Source organism: Panicum virgatum, chromosome 9N, assembly GCF_016808335.1.
Source record: "Panicum virgatum strain AP13 chromosome 9N, P.virgatum_v5, whole genome shotgun sequence".
NCBI classification, from domain to species: Eukaryota; Viridiplantae; Streptophyta; class Magnoliopsida; order Poales; family Poaceae; genus Panicum; species Panicum virgatum.
Genome location: NC_053153.1, coordinates 40,606,715 through 40,623,214, shown reverse-complemented (window position 1 = coordinate 40,623,214; position 16,500 = coordinate 40,606,715). Strand labels below are relative to the sequence as shown.

Genomic DNA, 16,500 nt, shown 5'->3' with positions numbered 1-16,500 from the left:
AGGGATTTCTCTTGCCACTCGCAAGTTCTCTTCTAGCATCTTTCACTGGAAAGGACTACACAAATCTCAGGAGGGCGAGAGGAAGAACACCAAAGATAAGCCATGGCTGCTACACTTTGGTTCTTCTGGCAAAGGCCTCTCCCTCACCTTTTATAGCCACAAAGGGGCTTACTAAGGAGAACACGTGAATCAACAGTGCACATTTCATAGACGCATTCATGGAAGCATTCACGGACGCAGTCAAAGATGCAATAATGCAGATTCTCCAAACAGTAACGTCCCATGTGAGCACTGAATAAAGAGCCGTACATCCCGGGTTTTATTTCTGAAGTTATTTCGGGTGCAATCAGTGTGGCGGATCCAATTGTATCATTTTTCTAGGATTTTACCCGAAAAAGAGGTCTTTTCGGATTCTGGATCTGATGAATCCTGCAAATAATTTGAAAGATAAAATCTGATGCCACGTCTTAAATCCTTAATTCCAAATCTACACTCGGGGGCTACTCACAGCAAAAGGGAATTTGATTTAAGGCTCGGGGGCTGCGGGATATAGGCACCAGAGATTTATTTTTCAAATTTTTGGAAAATAAAGAAGAAAAAGACTGAAGTGGCCCTCAGCCTAATTCTACGATTCAACCTAAGGCTTGGGGGCTACTCCATATGGAGCGCGAGTACTTCGTGCACCATATATGATTAAGATTTCGGTGCTTGAGCACCTCACAGCCTCGATGCAACCAAAAGTACTTGGAAGACTACTCAAAGCGCTCGATTGAAGACTCAGAAGCACTCGATGAGGTGTTCAGAGCACTTGAAGCACTCGAAGACGCCTTCAGAAGTACTCGACGCCTGCAGGACTTGGCTATGAAGAGCTCGGGGGCTTGTCAGACCCGGGGCAGCGGGACTGCTCACAGGCGTAGAATGTTCTAGAGTAAGGGATAGTTCATGGATGTACCTTACCTCTTTTGTAATTACTTGAATAGGCGTAGGACTAGCTACCGTACAAAGGTAACTACCCGATTGTGTTGTAGAAGGACTCCAACTGTACTCGGCTAGAACTTTCTATGTAACCCTGTCCCCCCAGATATATAAGGATGGGCAGGGATCCCCTCCAAACATCATCAACACCTAAGGCAATACAAACCACATAGGACGTAGGGTATTACGCAAACTTGCAACCCGAACCTGTCTAAATCTTTCTGTTCATTGTACCATCGAGTTCTAGAGCAGTCGATCCCTACCTACAAACCCTACTGCTAAGGGTATCCCTGAGCCGGCTTGGCGGTAAACACCGACACTCATCATACCCAATCTTTTGCCGTCTTCATATCGGCAGGGCCTTGCCGATACCCCGCGTAAGAGTGATTCGAAAATCCAGCCGATACACTCTTGAATTTGACTGTTTGCTGTTTCCTTGTCAATTTACAAGTCAAATTGATTGGCATGCCTTGGTTCAAATCTAGTGCAGTCCGGGCTTGGCGTACGGGGCTCCTGGGTTTGGTGTGTGATCATCTCACGTCAACATATTTTTTGGCACACCTGGTGGGACAAGAAACATCAAGATGTCAACTGAAGGGAAAGTAGAGGTTTCTGAGCATAACCAGATCCCGATCGACAAGGAGAAGCTGAAAGAAGAACAAAAAGCAGAACTCTGGACGGTCGTGGAAGCTTTTGAGCAACAGTGCCTCTTATCCTACAGCACCAACAGAAGTGGAGAGCTAATAAAAAAGTACAATTTTCCTAATCTTCCACCCTACAATGAGTCACAGAAGGAGGACGGGATGATACATCAGATGAATCAGGTGATCAGACATGCTTTTGTGAATCATGCTCTGATCATGGCTAACTATGTCCACAATGCTATGCTCAAGACGCTACAAGACACGGGAAAACTAGGATTCATGGGACCGGCCTATCAACAGGCCAATCAGATGGTCTTTTCTCCTACTGGACCGGCTATTGAAACATCACAGATCCATCCTCAAGCTCAGATAGATGAGGGTGTCCGAGATGCACAGCCGATTAGTACTGTAGCGTCAACTCAGTATCCTCCAGTGTACACCAATTCTACGCCAATGGCTACATATGCATAGGGAAGCTTCATGACAGGATACCCAGCTGGTTGGGATGAAAATACTGGACTTGGTATGCCTCCAGAATACATGATTCCATCTCCAATAGGGCAGCCAAGTACATCGGCTTCTCAGCCGATGAATCAGCAAGTCAATGCGTCGGCTCCACAGTTGACCCAGCCTCAAGATACCGGACCAGCTTCACAACTGGTGGTTACACCTACGTCAGTTCCTTCGCCAGCAAGCCCAAGCAACATGTCGGCCCCATGGCCGACACCTCAACAATAGAATTTGGTGATGATACTGCAGCCCAAGTCTCCTACAGAAATTCTAGCAAACAGGATTCCACATGCCAATGTAGTCACCTGGGTTTTCCATGATCTTGCGACTGGTTTTGTGCGTCACGTGAACGTGCCTCCTGCAGCACAGCAACAACCTAGTCAGAGGTCAGCACAGGGCAGTAATGGTAATGAGATGGTGCTCTACCAATCACCATCCAATCAACCCCCTCGGCAAGGCGCACAGACTGCATCGGCTGCTCAGCCGATGACTACACCAAACATCCAACCGACGTCGGCAGCCTTGCCGTTGACTCCAGCAGTACCACAGGCAGCATCAGCTGGTGGTCAACAGATCGATTAGGCATCCAAGATTGCTGAGGTGATAAGAGATCAGTTTGGTTTGAAGCCAAAGTATCAGAATCTGATGTACAGAACTCCATATCCGGCTGCTTATGATCAACTACCATTGCCCCACAAGTACAAGCTTCTAGATTTCACCAAGTTTTCTGGACAAGGAGAAGTCTCCACAGTGGAACACATCAACTGATTCATCATATAGTGTGGAGAAGCAGCTCAGCAAGACGCATTAAAAGTGCGTTTGTTTTCTATGTCTTTGTCTGGATCGGCCTTCACGTGGTTCACGACGTTGCCAGCCAACTCCATTATATACTGGGCCGATCTAGAGAAACAGTTCCACCAGTTCTTCTACTCTGATATAGAAGAGATAAAACTGACCGATTTGACCAACCTGAGACAAAGGAATGATGAATCGGTCACTGCCTTCGTTCAGAGGTTCAGATATGTCAAGAACCGGTGCTTTAGTCTAGTTCTATCTGATCAGTAGCTTGCAGAGGTTGTGTTGACGGTGCTTAAGTGCCATTTTCACCCATCAACTATACTCAATAATAAAGGAAAACTACATGCCTTACTCGCATATTTGTATCACTAACCTTGCTCCACAGTTGTTTTTGAGTTTTGTACATTTCAGATGAACAGGAGCGGAATAAGATGAAAACACGCAGTAGATGCCATACAACTACCCAGAATATCGCATCCGGCGTCACCCACTTACAAGGAAGGCCCATATGGCAGAGCAAATGGGCGCGCCACGCATAATGCATACAAGGAAAGATATCAGGGCCCACATGTCAGCCTGCCAGAGAAGGATAAGGACAAGAGGCGGCTAGGTGGGGCCAGCCGACCCCCTAGGTCGGCCAAACCTGGCCGGCCTCCCGTCCAGGTGCATTTCGAGGAGGAGTCGGCCCCAAGTCTCCTGATTACCTACCATATGTGCATTTGGCGAGAACCGACCTCCACTAGTATAAATAGGGCCCCCTCTCACCCCCCCCCCCCACACACACACACTTCATTCCATTCTCTCCAAGAAGGCTCTCCTCTCTCTTGCTCTCTTAGCTAGGTAGTGGAGCTAGGCTAGTTCTCTTTAGCGAGCAAGTCTTCCTCAGGGTCGTTGAGCAATCCTCGGCTCCTGGTATGGCTTTGTATCCGACTTGTCAGACTTCTATTCATAATATAGAGTTTTGCCATGGTTGCTTTACTATCTTGATAGTTTATCAATCCATGCTTAGTTCGTTCATAAGTTATGCTACGGTCTTGGTTAGGCCAGATGATCCGGGTACGGATAGAGGTTCTTTGTGCTTTCGGGCTTGCTCTAGTGTTTTACTCGTCCATCCGAAGGATGGGAAACCTGGGGGCACTAGAGTAGTGACTTCATACACGAGCGTGGTGCTCAGGTATGCGGAATCCTTCGGATATGACCGTGCTCCACGGTGTGACTGGTGTAGACGGCAGGTGGTGACAGCCTTGTCTGTCCGGCGTAACAGCGGTGTTGCGTTTAGCGTACTCCCCGATGTTTGGGTTCGGTGTAGGAGATCATGCAAAGAGGTAACGGGACTGGATGTACTCCGGTGAGGGACTTTCTCCCCACTATCCCATTTTCCTGGCACCTGCAGTCCTAACCATGATCTAACATGACCCCAGCTTTGGATAGAAGCACTAGGACACCTAACCTAGCATAAGCTCCAGCTGACTTGACGTATGATAGAGTAGTTCTTTGTTTTATAGTTTCTCTCCTTTATTCCTTCCTCTTGGAGTGTGGATGTGTGCTGTATCGCATTACCCTTACTTATTCTTTATCTGTACTTACCCCTGTTAGAGTCTTGCCTATTGCTTGAGGCACAATGTCATGGATAATGTTGAGCACAATACCTTTGCCACTGCCGTCCTTTGGGACACAAATAAATGACGATACCCTTACTCTCCGGGTGAAATGCTACAACGGTATATCCGTGCGCTTGCGGATCCATATATAATTGTATTGATTATACCACGAGAGTGGCACCTCTTGGGTGTAGTTGCTAGGATAGGTTAGGCGCCCTCATTTCTAGTGATTGCACTAAGGACTGCCAACAGGCATTTCTGGCGCTGTTGCTAAGGATTAACCATTCCTAGTGATTACGCTAAGAAATGTCAACAAGCATTTCTGGCGCTGTTGCTAAGAATTAACCATTGCTAGTGATTGCGTTAAGAAATGTCAACAAGCATTTCTGGCGCCGTTGCCGGGGATGGCATTTGAACAAAGATATTGTGCTGATATTAACTTAGGCCTTGTACTCAGGATATAGTCTTTACTCTTTCAGGCTAATGTCACTTTATGTCTTCTTTTATTTTTGATTTGAAAAGAAGACAGGGGTAGTGTATGACCGGTTTCTCCCTGCAGGAAAAACTACACAGACAATCTAGAGAGGCTCGTGAGAAGGGCACGACCTCGCGTCGTTCCTCCTCTCGCTATCCTCCCGGCACAGGAACCCATTTCGGAAGCACCACTCGTTCTTGAGGCTATGGCTGAAAAGACTCTCCGCGAGTTCTCTGTCCCCTCCAACGACAATGTGGCCACTGGCTCCAACATCAATGTCGGGGATATGAACTTCGAGCTCAAATCAAGCCTCGTCAACATGGTGCAGGCTATCCCATTCTGTGGCAAGCCAAATGAGGACATAAATGCATATTTGCAGAATTTTCTGGAGCTCTGCGACACCGTTGTCATACGGGGTGTCGCCGCCGACTTTGCCAAGCTTCGTCTGTTTCCCTTTTCCCTCCTAGGGAAGGCAAAATAGTGGTTTTATAAGGAAAAGGACATCGACACCTAGGCCAAATGCTCCAAGGCGTTCCTCGCAAAATTCTTCCCACTGGGCAAAACAATTGCCCTGCGCGGGAAAATATCAAGTTTCTAGCAGATGGGGATGGAATCCATCCCAGAAGCTTGGGAGAGGCTGCAGGAATACATCCTGGCCTGTCCTCATCATGGCATGGACGTGTGGCTCGTCCTGCAAAGCTTCTACAACGGGCTCACAACGACATCTCGAGCCAATATTGATGCCGCTGCTGGGGGAGCCTTCCTCGACCTGACTATCACCAAAGCGAAAGAATTGGTTGAGAAGATGGTCTCCAATCAGGGGTGGAGCGATGAACGACTCGAACCCTGCACCAAGGGCATGCATACTGTCAAGGAGATGAATATGATCGTTGCCAAACTGGACCTCCTACTGAAGCATCTCGGCGAATGGGCCGAATTCAAGAAGCATAGAGAAAACTATGCTCGTGCCATGGAATCGCACTTCACGTGCGAAGTCTGTGGTAATGATGGACACTCAGGGAATGACTACCCCGAAACTTGTGAAGACTGCGCCTACCTCAACAACAACAACAACGGGTATCGTCCACAACAAGGAGGCCAGGGGTGGAACCATCCACGTCCACCTTTTCAGGGAGGTAATAACTACAATTCTTCTTATAATTCGAATTTCAATTCAAACCAACCTCCCTTGAGAGAACTTGTTCTTGGCCAAGTTCAAATCAATGAAAATATAAATAAAAAGCTCTTGGCCAATGATAAATCCCTGGAAAGTTTAAATGTTAAACTTGAAGCTTTGTCTTCTACTCTTAAAAACCAGTTAAGTTTCAAGAAAATGATCGAAACCCAGCTTGCACAAATTGCTGCTTCATTACCTGCTGTTGAGAATGGGAAGATCTCGGGGCAACCCGAGTCTCCCGTTGAAAATGTCAGCATGGTGTCTACCAGACGGGATAACTCGTCCCGAAGGCCACCATGCAATAACCATGCAAGTAGGTACTATCCCCCAAGGAACGACGTTTGGGATGGCATGGTGGCAGCGGTGCAAGAGGATCCAGGGGTCCCCATGATCAGCTGCTCAATCTACATCAAACACTTCGAGCGATGCCTATGCGATCTGGGGGCAAGTGTGAATATAATGCCCAAGGTAATATATGAACTACTTGAATATCCTGCTCTTTCCCCCAACAACTATGCTCGTACAGCTTGCAGATTCAACCATTGGGTATCCCGAAGGGATAGCCGAACATGTTTTTGTACGAGTATGAGACTCCTTCGTCCTTGCCGACTTTGTGGTAATGGATATGGAGGGCGACCTCGGAGTCTACCTCGTATTTGGGCGACCTTTTCTAAGGTCTACCAAGGCAAGGATCGATGTCGGAAAGGGAGAAATCTGTTTTTGTATCGGAAGGGAGGATATGTTTTTCAGGTTCAAGAAGAAGGAAGAGCAGCGCTTCATGATCCAACAAGACAGTGAAGGGCAAGCACTCTGGGGTGCACCAGAACCCCAGCCAGAACAACGACCCTCCGCACCTAAAAGAAAGAAGAAGGAAAAGAAGGTGTGGCATAAGGTCGAGAGTTCGACCTCGTCCAGTTCTCCAGGTCGAACCGACGAATGGTAAGAATGATGGAGAAAAGTCGTGCACATCGGACTTTAAACAACGCGCCCATGCCAAAGGTAAATTGGTATTTATCTTATATTTGCTTTCTTCGCTTTTCAACATTTTCTTTGCACCTTATTTGTTTTTCTCCACTGCATGTTTGAAATTTCAAAATTCTTTTCTACATGCTGGAATTTTTTCTAGCATTTTTCCCTTTTTACAAAAAGACCAAAAATATTTTCTAAGTTTTTAATCCTTTGGGAAAAATAATGTGGACATCTTTTCGAGCAAAATTTTGGCCGTGCACCATATTTTCAAAGAACTTAACCGTTGAGGAAGCACCAGGCCGAAGGGGGGCACCAGGGGGCCACTGTAACACCCGGATTATAAATGGACATAAACCGAGCAATCATATACGTGCCAGGATCAAGTCACACGTACATACAACAGAATGAACAGTATATCATAGCACATATCACGTAAAAAGATATAATAAAGCGAATACGTATGTTATTTATTACATTAATGACAAAAGTCTGGTACAGAGTATGCGGAAGCGTAATATATAAACGATAACTCTCGCCGGAAGCTGAGCAGGGCGCCACAGGGATGTCGACTGGGAGACGAACGCCTAGAAGACCTCGTAGTCCTGGAAGCGCTGAGAGAACTCCCTCGCGTCGGCAGGAACTGAGCAGCAGTAGAGTGTCCCCAAGAGGAAAAAGAGTAGAGTTGGCAAGAGTGAGTACACAACTTGTACTCAACAAGTATAACACAAACTATGAGGCTCTAGGTTGGCTGACTGACTGCATTAGCTTTTAAGTCTTGGCAAAATTTTATTAAAGCTATTTACTACAAGTTGATGAATTACCATAAACCCAGTTACATAGTAATTAATCAAGATTAAACATGTCACTACTGAGAACCAAACCGAAACCACCAAGGTAACCCCGACAGGCACCCCCCTCGTCGGAAGGAGATAACCCCACTAATCAAAAGGAGGATCTGGGCTGCTCATGACCGTGAGCACGGCTAGTATACCAGTTTTACACTCTGCAGAGGTTGCACATCTTTACCCACAAGTCATGAGCTACGCTAGTTGTTCATCACACTTCCTTAGGTGAGATGACTAGCAAACTCACTACGAGGCCGTTACAAAGGACACGTTGGTAAGGTGTAATTGCTAAGGATTCAGGCAATGCAACGATGGTACCCACCTCGAGGGGTACGCAGACCAAGCCTCGTAGCCTGGCCACCATTGAAGCTCGACTCCCCTCTTGTCCCGTCGGTAAGTTACTCCCGAACCAAAATGGCCTAATTAGTAAGCCAAGACCGTCCCATTCCAGTCTTGTGGTAGCGCTGTTGTCCCAGGTTGTCGCTCTATGAACCGGTCCTTATGGAGAGTGGCCAACCAGGCAGTAAGCACCGTGCTGGCCCCCTAAACCATGTTTCTAACAAAACCAAATTTAACGAGACGTGAGCCACTCAAGCCACACAGAGGGCCACTCTCAGAATTAAGTTGCATATACCATTAATCAAATTAATTAAAAAGGACCAAGTGTGTTATAGCGCGACACCTAGCACAACTAACCAAAATGCAACCCAAAGGATATAAAGTGGCTAGGAAATCCTTATAGGCATACAGTATAAAAATGCAGTATGAAAATGTATTTAAAATGATAGGTGGTGTTCATGTTATACTTGCCTTCCTCAAAGTTCTCCTGCTGCTCAAAACTGCTCTAAAGATGGCTCCTGGTACTGTGCTCCTCCGGTAGCTCAACGTCTACTCACGATCGCAACGCCAAAACAAGTCCACAACATAAACATACAAGCAAACAAGAGTAAACACTAAGAAACAGTACAACAATACATGAAAACAGCAAACAAAACTATGCTAGAACTATTCTACGCGTTACAACGATCGCGTGAGCGCAAGAACCAGTAAAAACGGAGCTATAAATAAAAAGATATAAGCGTTATAAGATACAAGGGTTTATCTGAAATACTGCGCAAATCACAGGGATTAAACAGTACCCCGAAAACTTGCATCAGAACAAGTTCTGGTGTGCAGCGCCCGGAATTAGGACCAAAATAGTGATTAATAAGGTATTCAGGGGCTAGAAGACAAGATTAGCAAGACACAGAAAAGTTGTGCTGCAATAACGACTAAGGACAGGGGCTGAAACGCAAAAGTGGCATGTGCACAGCAGCCTTCACGTGGGGGATATGTTGTGCACTGTGCTGTGAACTCGGTCTACGGGTTCCATGGACCAGAGAAGAGTGAACTGCGGTCTACGGTGAACCAGGTCCACACGAAGGGGTATCTCCTGATCTAATCTACCCCGTGGGTTTTAGATCGGACGGCTGATGGACCTTCTTCTTCCTCTGGCCAACAGAACGCTTCACGTTCTGAAGCGCAGGGACAGACCTCCATGAACGTGTGCACATGGCTCTATGCTACAACCCTAGATCGATCTACGCTCCACGGAAAACGCCCGGAAGCGGCAAAACGGAAAGCTCTCGGCACGGGGAACTCACCTAGGGCACTGGGGAGGGCTGCGACGGCGTGGACTAATCTCGAGACGAGGAGACCTTGAACTGGGACTTCCTGGAACGGCGACAACGGGCGACGTCGAGCGGCGGCCACGACTCAGCGAGGTTCTCGGCGCGGACGATGTGATGCAGCTTCGGCCTCCAACTCCCTCGAACGCGTGCGAGGGTCGACTGCGGTCACAGAGAAACAGTCAGGGTGGTCAAAAAGCCAATGGCGGTGCTGAATTGCGGCAAGAACCCCACTCACTGGCGAAGGGTCTCAGCGAAAATACAGGAGGTGGCCGGCCTGGTTCCTTGGTCCGAGGCGAGCAACTGCAGGTCTGCAGCGAACTGGAGCGGCCGGACCACGCGAGCGCCGTGCACCGGCTCCGGCTCCGGGAACGTGGCGGCGATTCTAGGATCTGGGGGAGGCTTGTGAAGGGAGGCTAGAGTTCAAGGGGTGCGGGGCGCCGTTTATAAAGCGACTCAGATGATCTTGGGGAGTCGTGCCCGGATGGAAGGCCCGCCGGGGATCTCGGCAGAACGGGCGTGGTTGTTGCTCTGCGGAGGAGATGGAGCTGCCAGGTGGGGATAGCGAGTTTGGGTCGCGGTGTGGTGCGCTGCGCATGCTGCAACCTCTGATTCGCGGGCCACGGCGCTGCTGTGCTAGAGGTTGCTGCGGGGTGGCACATGTTGGCTCGCTGCATGTTTGCATGTTGTGTGATCGTTCATGATCGTCATGCAAGGAGCTGGTGAGGCTGACCAGGTCGTAGGTGATTAGCGAGTCGTGTTGATCGAGTCTAGGAGCTTAGGCGTGAAGACAGGAGATGATGGAGGCTGGGAACGTGGAGCCGTTCATGCAGGATGCGGCCGGGTCGAGCGCGCGACGCGCGGAGTCGTGGAGGCCGTGGCGCATGGATCGTGTCGAGCGCATGCATGGAGGCCGTGGCTCCAGGGTGTGTGCACGGGTGATAAATAGCCATGTACGTCCTCCATTGTAAGGTGCCAATTTGTGTTAAATGAAAAGGCCAACATACAGGGCGTTCATCGTCGATATCGTGCTGTTCATCTTCCTCCTCAGGTCGCCGCCGAGTATGAGCGAGAGGGAGTGAGGCGAGGGGTGCAGCAGCTGTTCTGGGCTCCAACACATCCTGGCATGACGTGATAGATTAATTGATGCAGGACTAGCAGGTTGAACCAATGACGGCAACCAAAAGGATGAGCCTTCCTGTGTGCCCATGAGGCTACGGAGGATCAATGTTAGCCAGGTACGTAGGGCAGCATGGAGAAGGAAAACGAACTGCGGTGGCGGCGAGGTACTTCGTTGGCCTCGCGAGGGCCATGCCTGCAGGGGCACGGCACCACGGCCGCACGGAGAGGCAAGGCATGCCACGCAGGGGGGGTTTGTCGGGGATTTCTGAAGCAGCTGACGATGATAGCTTTTCTGCTCGACTTCTGCGGCATCGATCTGTTCGAGGCTGGACCATGGGCGGTGGGAGCACACCGGGGAATGAGGAGGCAAGTAGGGGCATGCAGGGGCGATGGCCTCCTGGCGGCGGCGCTGGGTAGGGTAAGGGGTGCATGCGAGCATGGGGGCGTGAGCGCGCAAAGCAAGGCTGGGCGCGTGGGGCCGGTTCGTCAGCGTCGGAAAGGAAAAGGAGGGCGCGGAGCGGCGCTGTCTGTGGAGGAAAGACGCTGACAACTGGGCCTAAACGGAGAAGCGGGATGCGTGCAAAAGGAGGCCGCCGGGTTGGGTTAGCTAATGGGCTGGGTTTGGTTCTATTCTTCTTCTTCTATTTCCTTTCCTTTTCTATTTCTAATTCAAACCAAACTAAATCTATTTGAATTCAAATTTGAATTTGAATTCAAACCACACTTAATCAAATAAAATTATGCACCAGCATGAATGCACAAACATGTTAGCCCTAAAATAAATTTTAATTACTTTATATAAATTCTAGAAAATTAAATAAAGCCAATTAAATTTATTATTTAATAGGAAATTTAAATTAGGGTGTTACAAATTTGGACACTTAATTTATTATTCTACAAACATGTTCGATTTGGATTTTTGGTTGATTGCATAGTTTAGTAGTTAAATTTGTTTAATGAAAATCAGTTTTAAGTTAAAGTTAATTAAATAATAAAACGAGTTAGATCGTTGGGGGTAAAACCATCAACTCTATCCTCTCTACCTTATCATGCCTTGGGTTTCTCCAGTCTTGCTTGTTGAGAAGAAGGATAGCACGAAGAGAATGTGATATCCAGGGATTCACTGACAAGGACGTCACCGACGAGGACGTCGGTTTCTGTAAGGGGGTAGGGATCTGACACCCCGGCCTACAGATAGTACAAGAGAAGTTGAGAATCGCTCAGACAAAACAGCAGAGTTATGCTCTAGTTCCTTTTTCCCGGATTTATGTAACACCTATCTGGAGTTTTTCTCTCTTCCTTGACCTTACCAATCTGTGTATCCTCTTTGCCCCAGCTCAGATGTCGGCAGAACAAAAAGACCTTGGAGACCGTGCAATGGGTGATGGTGTTCATGCAACAGTTTCCGTGAAGCAGCCGATGATGATACAAGATCAGTCTTCGCAAACAACATACCACCTGAAGAATGGTGAGAAAGCTTGCCCGTGTTGCCAATTCTACGGCGTCCCTTATCGTCAAGTTCGTGCGACTGAAGATGAAGCCACAACTAGGAGGAACCAGAGGTTGTTCTCCAGTACGAAGAGAAAGAGGTCTCGGCAAGAGCAGCTAGCAGAGGATTCCCTTTTCCTTGACAGTCCATCGGTCGACGAGCTACAGACCATCCAGAAGAGAAAGGATTCTGAGTGCTCTAGAGATACACAGGTCCAGAACCAAGCACTCTATGATTATGTTGATGGGTTGACTATCACTATGAGTGTGATTCAGCCCCGTGGCCGCAAGGAGTCCAAAAAGCAAGCAGCAGAAATAATACAAGATGGGATGTTAAGTTCACAGGAAGGTCAACCAAGAAGCTCCATTCATCTCCACCGCAAGTGCTACAAATGCGGACAAAAAGGTCATTATGCCAAAAGTTGTCCACAGAAGCGCCTGTCATCGGTAGCACCAGTCCAAGACCTTTCACCAGTTCCGCGTACCTGTAGTGACGAGACCCATCTTATTTCCAGGAATTGCTCCAAGCCGGGTGCCCAGAATGATGAGGATCAGCAGCAGGTGATACCAGGTGTGCTTAGAGCTTAATCCCACATTTGTTTCTCTTTGCTAGCCAGCCCAGAATCTCGGGACGAGATTCCTGTAAGGGGGTAGGATTTGTAACACCCTAATTTAAATTTCCTATTAAATAATAAATTTAATTGCCTTTATTTAATTTTCTAGAATTTATATAAAGTAATTAAAATTTATTTTAGGGCTAACATGTTTGTGCATTCATGCTGATGCATAATTTTATTTGATTAAGTGTGGTTTGAATTCAAATTCAAATTTGAATTCAAATAGATTTAGTTTGGTTTGAATTAGAAATAGAAAAGGAAAGGAAATAGAAGAAGAAGAAGAAGAGCAGAACCAAACCCAACCCGGCGGCCTCCTTCTGCACGCAGCCCGCTTCTCCGTTTAGGCCCAGCTGTCAGCGTCTTTCCTCCACAAACAGCGCCACTCCGCGCCCTCCTTTTCCTTTCCGACGCTGACGAACCGGCCCCACGCGCCCAGCCTTGCTTTGTGCACTCACGCCCTCGCATGCACCCCTTACCCTACCCAGTGCCGCCGCCAGGAGGCCATCGCCCCTGCATGCCCCTACTCGCCTCCTCATTCCCCATTGTGCTCCCACCGCCCATGGTCCAGCCTCGAACAGATCGATGCCGCAGAAGTCGAGCAAAAAAGCTATCATCGTCAGCTGCTTCAGAAATCCCCGACAAACCCCCCCCCCCTGCGTGGCATGCCTTGCCTCTCCGTGCGGCCGTGGCGCCGTGCCCCTGCAGGCATGGCCCTCACGAGGCCAACGAAGTACCTCGCCGCCACTGCAGTTCGTTTTCCTTCTCCATGCTGCCCTACGTACCTGGCTAACATTGATCCTCCGTAGCCTCATGGGCACACAGGAAGGCTCATCCTTTTGGTTGCCGTCATTGGTTCAACCTGCTAGTCCTGCATCAATTAATCTATCACGTCATGCCAGGATGTGTTGGAGCCCAGAACAGCTGTTGCACCCCTCGCCTCACTCCCTCTCGCTCATACTCGCCGGCGACCTGAGGAGGAAGATGAACAGCACGATATCAACGATGAATGCCCTGTATGTTGGCCTTTTCATTTAACACAAATTGGCACCTTACAATGGAGGACGTACATGGCTATTTATCACCCGTGCACACACCCTGGAGCCACGGCCTCCATGCATGCGCTCGCCACGATCCATGCGCCACGGCCTCCACGACTCCGCGCGTCGCGCGCTCGACCCGGCCGCATCCTACATGAACGGCTCCACGTTCCCAGCCTCCATCATCTCCTGTCTTCACGCCTAAGCTCCTAGACTCGATCAACACGACTCGCTAATCACCTACGACCCGGTCAGCCTCACCAGCTCCTTGCATGACGATCATGAACGATCACACAACATGCAAACATGCAGCGAGCCAACATGTGCCACCCCGCAGCAACCTCTAGCGCAGCAGCGCCGTGGCCCGCGAATCAGAGGCTGCAGCATGCGCAGCGCACCACACCGCGACCCAAACTCGCTATCCCCACCTGGCAGCTCCATCTCCTCCACAGAGCAACAACTGCGCCCGTTCTGGCGAGATCCCCGGCGGGCCTTCCATCCAGGGCACGACTCACCAAGATCATCTGAGTCGCTTTATAAACGGCGCCCCGCACCCCTTGAACCCTAGCCTCCCTTCACAAGCCTCCCCCAGATCCTAGAATCGCCGCCACGTTCACAGAGCCGGAGCCTGTGCACGGCGCTCGCGTGGTCCGGCCGCTCCAGTTGCTCCAGTCGCTGCAGACCTGCAGTTGCTCGCCTCAGACCAAGGAACCAGGCCGGCCACCTCCTCAGCCCCCTACCCGCACCACCTCCTGTATTTTCGCTGAGACCCTTCGCCAGTGAGTGGGGTTCTTGCCGCAATTCAGCACTGCCATTGGCTTTTTGACCACCCTGACTGTTTCTCTGTGACCGCAGCCGACCCTCGCACGCGTTCGAGGGAGTTGGAGGCCGAAGCTGCATCACATCGTCCGCGCCGCGAACCTCGCTGAGTCATGGCCGCCGCTCGACGTCGCCCGTTGTCGCCATTCTAGGAAGTCCCAGTTCGAGCTCTCCTCGTCTCAAGATCAGTCCGCGCCGTCGCAGTCCTCCCCAGTGCCCTAGGTGAGTTCCCCGTGCTGAGAGCTTTCCGTTTTGCTGCTTCCGGGCATTTTCCGTGGAGCGTAGATCGATCTAGGGTTGTAGCATAGAGCCATGTGCACACGTTCATGGAGGTCTGTCCCTGCGCTTCAGAACGTGAAGCGTTCTGTTGGCTAGAGGAAGAAGAAGGTCCATCAGCCGTCCGATCTAAAACCCATGGTGTAGATTAGATCAGGAGATACCCCTTCGTGTGGACCTGGTTCACCGTAGACCGCAGTTCACTCTTCACTGGTCCATGGAACCTGTAGACCGAGTTCACAGCACAGTGCACAACATATCCCCCACGTGAAGGCTGCTGTACACCTGCCACTTTTGCGTTTCAGCCCCTGTCCTTAATCGTTATTGCAGCACAACTTTTCTATGTCTTGCTAATCTTGTCTTCTAGCCCCTGAATACCTTATTAATCACTGTTTTGGTCCTAATTCCGGGCGCTGCACACCAGAACTTGTTCTGATTCAAGTTTTCGGGGAGTACTGTTCACGGTTAGTGTTTACTCTTGTTTGCTTGTATGTTTATGTTGTGGACTTGTTTTGGCGTTGCGATCGTGAGTAGACGTTGAGCTACCGGAGGAGCACAGTACCAGGAGCCATCTTCAGAGCAGTTTTGAGCAGCAGGAGAACTTTGAGGAAGGCAAGTATAACATGAACACCACCTATCATTTTCAATACATTTTCATACTGCATTTTAATACTGTATGCCTATAAGGATTTCCTAGCCACTTTATATCCTTTATATATCCTTTGGGTTGCATTTTGGTTAGTTGTGCTAGGTGTCGCGCTATAACACACTTGGTCCTTTTTAATTAATTTGATTAATGGTATATGCAACTTAATTCTAAGAGTGGCCCTCTGTGTGGCTTGAGTGGCTCACGTCTCGTTAAAATTGGTTTTGTTAGAAACATGGTTTAGCGGGCCAGCACGGTGCTTACTGCCTGGTTGGCCACTCTCCATAAGGACCGGTTCATAGAGCGACAACCTGGGACAACAGCGCTACCACAAGACTGGAATGGGACGGTCTTGGCTTACTAATTAGGCCATTTTGGTTCGGGAGTAACTTACCGATGGGGCAAGAGGGGAGTCCAGCTTCAATGGTGCCCAGGCTACGAGGCTTGGTCTGCGTACCCCTCGAGGTGGGTACCATCGTTGCTGTAACACCCTAATTTAATTTTCAGTATTTAATAATAAATTTAATTGGCTTTATTTAAATTTCTAAGGTTTATTGTGTTTAGACTTGCATTTAATCTAAATTTTGTTCCTCAAGTAATTAAAATTTTGTCTAAGGTTAAATTTTGTTGTTGCATCATGCTGGAGCATTTATTTTTATTTGCTTGTGTGCATAAGGTTGTTGAATTCAAATTTTGTTTGAATTCAAATAGATTTGTTTGAGTTAGAAATAGAATTAGAAATAGAAAAGGAAAATAGAAGACCCCTAAACCCAGCCCAAACCCCCCTCCTAACTCAACTCAGCCCAAAACACGGCCCATGGCCAGTTCCTGTTC

General features: G+C 48.8%; 1 non-coding gene across 1 annotated transcript; it reads right to left on the bottom strand.

Moving 5' to 3' along the window:
• Positions 1 to 5,571: 5,571 nt before the first annotated feature.
• LOC120693565 lies at positions 5,572 to 5,678 on the bottom strand. The gene has a single exon (XR_005683028.1). It is a non-coding gene; the product is annotated as a small nucleolar RNA R71 (small nucleolar RNA).
• Between the last annotated feature and the right edge of the window lie 10,822 nt (positions 5,679 to 16,500).